The sequence below is a fragment of the Notechis scutatus genome, chromosome 7, assembly GCF_049901735.1.
Source record: "Notechis scutatus isolate UNSWTSFEM ecotype Mainland chromosome 7, rNotScu1.2, whole genome shotgun sequence".
Taxonomy (NCBI): domain Eukaryota; kingdom Metazoa; phylum Chordata; class Lepidosauria; order Squamata; family Elapidae; genus Notechis; species Notechis scutatus.
The window spans coordinates 12,063,175-12,069,249 of record NC_142015.1 but is presented as its reverse complement, the minus strand read 5'-3'; positions in this window follow the sequence as shown (position 1 = coordinate 12,069,249).

Below are 6,075 nucleotides of genomic sequence, written 5' to 3'. Positions count from 1 at the left end.
AATCCCGCAAGTTGTGAGGTGCGATCAGTGATAAGGTTTTTGTTGGCAAAAAACCATAAACCGATTGAAATTTTTCGGCAACTGTGTGAAGTGTATGGGGACAGCATCATCACTGAAGGTGGAGTGCGCCAATGGTGCATTAAGTTTAAAAATGGCCAAACTAACGTTCATGATGAACAGCGGAGTGGACGTCCGAGCATTGTGACTGATGAACTGGTCGTGAAAGTCGATGACAAGTTTTGTGAAAACCGCTGTTTCACAGTAACGGAACTTTTGCTTAGTTTTCCACAAATTTCATGCAGTTTGTTGCATGAAATTGTTACACAAAAGCTAGGCTATCACAAATTTTGTGCAAGATGGGTGCCAAAAATCCTGACAGAAAACCACAAGAGTCAGCGTATGGCAGCATCATTGACATTTCTGTATTCTTATGAGAAAGATGGAGATTCATTTCTTGATCGAATTGTAACTGGAGACGAGACTTGGGTCAAACATGTGAACAGCAAGACCAAATTGCAGTCTATGGAGTGGAGGCACACAAATTCCCCCCAAAAACCAAGAAAATGTTTGCAAACGTTCTCTGCAAGGAAGATTATGGCGACTGTTTTTTGGGATAGGCAAGGTGTGCTTCTTATTGATTTTCTGGAACATGGTGCAACAATAAATTCTGTGAGGTATTGTGAAATGTTGCAAAAACTAAGAAAAGCAATTCAGAACAAGCGTAGAGGAAAGTTAAGCTCAAAAATTTTGTTTTTGCATGACAATTCCCAACCACACACAGCAAATTGCACTCGAGAAGTCCTGAATGCTTTCAAGTGGGAGATTTTTCCTCATCCGCCCTACAGCCCCGATCTTGCACCAAGTGACTACCACTTGTTTCCAAGGATGAAGACCTGGCTTGGAACACAGCGCTTTGACGATGACGCGGAACTGCGGGCGGGCGTGACTGACTGGCTCAAATCTCAGGTGGCTGAATTTTATGACAATGGAATTACAAAGCTTGTTCACCGCTATGATAAGTGCCTCAATTTGTTTGGTGAATATGTTGAAAAGTAGTATTTAAGTGTCACTTTCAAGTGTATATAATAAAAATTTTTTCCTACACTTTGTTTTTTTTCTATCGCAAAACGTAATCTATTTTGTGGATAGCCCTCGTATTTCAGATGGTGTTTTTCCATACAGCTTCAGATCATCCATGTAAAAGAGGTGGGATACTCTGGCAGATGTTTTTGATAGCCATGGTCTGAGTTATTCAGCATTGTTGATAGAGGAAACAATGCAATGACAAATAGAAGTGGTGATAGTGAATTTCCTTGAAATATTCCTCTCTTGATATTAACTTCTCCAAGTTTCTCATCATTGACCTACAACTGTGTCTTCCATTGTGCCATTGATCTTTGCACAAAGCTTCTGATGTTTCTACTGACTCCTGTTATTTCTAGGCACTTGATTATCCAGTCATGTGGCAGAAAGTCGAATGCCTTTTTGTAGCCAATCCATGCTACATTCAGGTCAGTCTTCCTTCTCTTGCAGTTTTCCAAAATCATTTTGTCAATTATGACTTGATCTTTTGTTCCTCTGCTATTGGGGCAGTTTCCTTTCTGCTCAGGTGGAAAAAGATTGTTTTCAACTTAGAAGCTGTTGGACTGCATCAACTACCACACCAGTTAACAATTTGAAAGTTGTTGGTAAGCAGGTAATTGGCTTGCAGTTGCCTGGTGCTGCCCCTTTTGCTGGATCTTTCATTATCAGGTAGATTTTGCCAGATGTTAGCCACTCTTCAATTTCAACTCCTTGTATTATGTTGTTAAACTGCTTGGCGATGAGCGGGAATAAACCAGTTAGATATTTCAACCAAAAATCATGCAGTTCATCTTCACCTGGTGCTGATGAATTCTTGATCATCTTTGCTCTTTCCTCTACCATTTCTGTTGTTATTATTAGTTCTTTCATTTCAATTTCTTTTTTATTCTTATCCACCTCTTTTAACCAAGCTGCATCCTTGTATTTCTTTGGGTTATCCAATATCCCATATCTGCACCCAGACTTATACTGTTTCTTCCTTGTCAGGTAATGACTGATTCACTGCAGTTTCTCCATTGATGGATTGATAGAAACATTTCTGATTGGATTGAAATTGGAGGTTCTGCCTATAATTTGCAATTCAAGCTTCATATCTGCTGATCTTCTTGGCTATTGCTGTTATTTACTGCTTTATTATTTCTAGGTTCTAAGTGATATTTCTTGATTAGGTATTCTTTGGTCTTCTTGTTCTTCAGCTTCTTTTCTTTCATCTGTTCTAGCTTGCTTGCATCTGATCTCAACTTGCTAATCTTATTTTCCAATCTAATCTTCCATTTTTGTGGTGCACTGTTTAGGTTTTTTTTGTCTCTGTTGATTTTGCATCCCAGGTATTCAGTTATAACTGCAGCTGTGCTGTACATTAGTTGGTTTGTTTTATGTAGTGAGTTGGTGGTTATGCTTGATATTGCACTATTTGCATCTTTTAATGCTTGTGCTAGCTGTTTTTTTTTTTGGAACAAGCTTCAATGCAGGCAGCCTGATTCTGTTTTTATGCTGTTCTAGATGCTCAGTTCTTTGTTTCAGTTCTTTTATTTCTTTTATTACAGGGTTTTGTTCTTCATGTGGCAGAGGAGTGGGTGCCTAGTTTCTAAATGAAAACAATTGTATATCTCTGTTGGATTCTTCTACTACCAACTTTCCCTGGTTTGCCTCTACATTCTGAATTACTTCTGGCAAGATTTTGATTTCTTTACCCTGGTGAACCTTCACAGTTCTTCCAATTATGTTTCTGTGACTACTTTATTTTGTATTATAAATTGACATTGATCTGCTAGTCTCTGTTCTGTTATTTCTGATTCTGGATGTTGTTCTTTCCAGAACTGGTGCATTCTTTTCAAATATCCTCTTCTTGTTGGGCTTGTTCTGTAATAACCAGATCATTATTTCTTTGTTTTCAATCACTGTATATTTGTGATGGGTAAACACCTTTTCTTCCAGTAGTTCTGCAGCTGCTGGAAGTTCGGTCCTGAATCCTGTAGTCCATTTTTCACCAGATATCCAGGGATTCCAACATCTAGCATAGACCTTGTTAACCCGGGTGACATCCGAGCCAGTATGGCTTTCTGAAATTTACATCTCACCATATTTTTTTATGGGAGAGACACTCTTTGTCTGACTCCACTGATGAGACTTGTCCAGTATGGTTGAACCTCTGGCATAGCTCTAATCTTTCTCAGAGCACACAAGCCCCACAACCACATCAAGGTAGTGCTTCACTGGGGGGTTGTGGTTGTTGTTGTTATTATTATTATTATTATTATTATTATTATTATTATTATTATTATTATTATTATTATTATTATTATTATTTTACAAATAACTTTTGTAACTTTTTTTCCAATACTATTTCTATTCTTTTTCTTCAAAGCCCTACATTTGTTTCTATAGATAATCAGAGAGAATACCATAACTTGCAGAATTTCCATCTTTGTAAGGATAGATGGCTGCTCTACCAAATGTAAATTACTTTTAACTTTTATGAAAACCTTGGGGGGATTTTCTAAATTGTTGCAAACATTCTATTTATACTTCTCTAAGTTTTCTATTTATTGAAAACATTTAGATCCTGTCTATTCTCCACAGACTGCTAAGAGATCAACAACAAAATTGCTCTTGAAGTGGAAATGCTAAAGGCAAAACAAGAGAAAATGCAGCAGCAGCAATTTAGAAAGAGATATTATTTAAAAAAAAGCAGCCATTGATAAAATAGATGCCAAAGCTTGAAGAGAATCTAGATTGAAGAACCTTGATTTGCCTTGGAAAACTTCTGAACTTGCCCAGTTTGGCTTAGAAGTTCAGACGTGTACCTTTTTGAATTGCCTCCCAATTTATAGCTGAGTCTCTAAATTAATTCTTTTAAATGTGGCGACCAATAAAGAACTAGTTAGCTTACCAGTGGTTAAACAAAGCATTTCAAAAATGCCTAAATGAAATGTTTTGACATTTAAAATCATGTTCATTCGTGCAGTCACAAAACATGTGCTTCAGGTTTGACATTTTCAAAATATTTTTCTTCACCAAATAAATATTGGAGGGGAAAAGTTTTGTCGCAAAACAATGAGAGTTGTGTCACAATTCTGTCTGAATAGGATTTTAAAATATTGTTATTTTGAACAATTAAGTAATCTGTCTTCTCTGTCTTCCTTCTAAGGTCATATTAGTGGGTTATATTCAGGCTAATACAAATGCTATATACTGATATATCAGACTTCATTTGCACAAGTTTGCCATGGTTATCTTAACCATGATTTAATCAAGAGAAGTCACTCAAATGAAAGAGGTGTCTTGAAAGTGCTAATGCTAAGAGGGATCAAAACACCCTCATCAGTCAGTGACAGGAAAAGAAATTCTCCTGAAATGTGATGGAAGATAAGATTGTATTAGATTGTTGTTGTTTTCAAAGAGAAGAAAAATTAAGAGAAAATTTCACAAGTAGAATGCAATTTCTTGCTCTTATTTATAGATAATGTCTCCAAAGGTCTACATGTATGAGGTCCAGTTATTTGAGGGACCACCTTTTCCCAATTACATCTGCCTGTTCCACTATGTCCAGGAGGAAAGCATATGGGGGGATGTCTAGGACAACTCAGTATAGCCAATTCGGCATGACCAATTTGCTGTGGGACAATTCATTTCAGGACAAGAATTACACTAATATCAAATAAATGGTGGAATAGACTCATTAAAGAAAGGATGTGAAAAGAAGGACAAAATGAAATATGAATGACAAAAATTAAAATAATGTTTTAATTATTTTAAATACTTAGATTGAATTGTCCCACAGCAAGTTATCCTGCAGTGAGTTGGCGATGGCAAGTTGGCTGTGGCAAATTGTCCCATTCCATATTGTGGATCCCATAAAGGAATGTCATCTGACAGGACCCTTTAGAATATCATTCCCCCTGAGGTGAGATTGGCCCTTGAGCTACCAGAAGAGCCTGAAAACCTGGCCTTGCCATATGGTCTGGGTGTCCACTAATATGGGTATGGGCAAAGTAGCTATATAGCAAAAGAAACTGAATTTGTTCTGCAGATTACAGGGTGTGTTTTTTTATCATCTGTATTGTTTTTTTCAGTTTTATCATTTTAATTTTCTTATATAAAATACAAAAAAAGAAAAGAAAATAGGAAATAAAGGGAGGAAAGAGAATGGGGAAAAGGGGGTGTGAGGTACAAGGGGGAAGAGAAAAAGAAAGAAAAGGGGGCATTGACTTTCAACTCTTCCTAGCATAGTACAAGATAAACACCCTCAAATCTCAACTTTTTGCTTTTACACATTAATATATAACTAGCCATTTCTATAACACCAAATCTTTCTAATCAACAAAACCAAGATCAAATTTTCATTTTTTTTTCTTCACAAGTACAAATTCTAGAAGTGATATCCAAATAACAATATATTTTCCTCTCTAAATAAAGTAATCAATTTAATAATTCCTGCTTTATCTTCCTTGCTATGGAAATAATGTATCTGTACCGAGCAATCTTTATGAACTGTCGCCATTTTTATTTACAAAATTTATTACACTCTTTCAAATTCTTTGGCATTACTGAAAAAAAAGGGGGGGGGTATTTTCTTTTACCCTCCTTTTTCCTTCAAAGTACTAAACTTTTTAAAAACAAAAAAGCACTTTTTAAAATCAAAATTTTCTATTACATCTTATTCTTTGATTTCTTAACATGCAAGCTTTAAATTTCAATATTGCATTTAGCTCCCTCCCTCCAAACTACCCTTAAAGAATATATTTTTTTCTTTTATAAACAACCTTTTTAACATACAGAGTTTTTCTTTAATACATCATTACTTTAAGCTGGTACATCATTTTCTTTAACTTTCAAGTACTTTAAATATAGCTACTTTCAAATACATTTTCAATAGCTTTTGCTTACTTTAAGAATTATTTAAGCATTAAATATATGTAAAAAAACATTTTCAAATTTTGGGTTAAACCTTTCTTTCAGTTGCACATATCAAGCAGAGAAAAAATACAT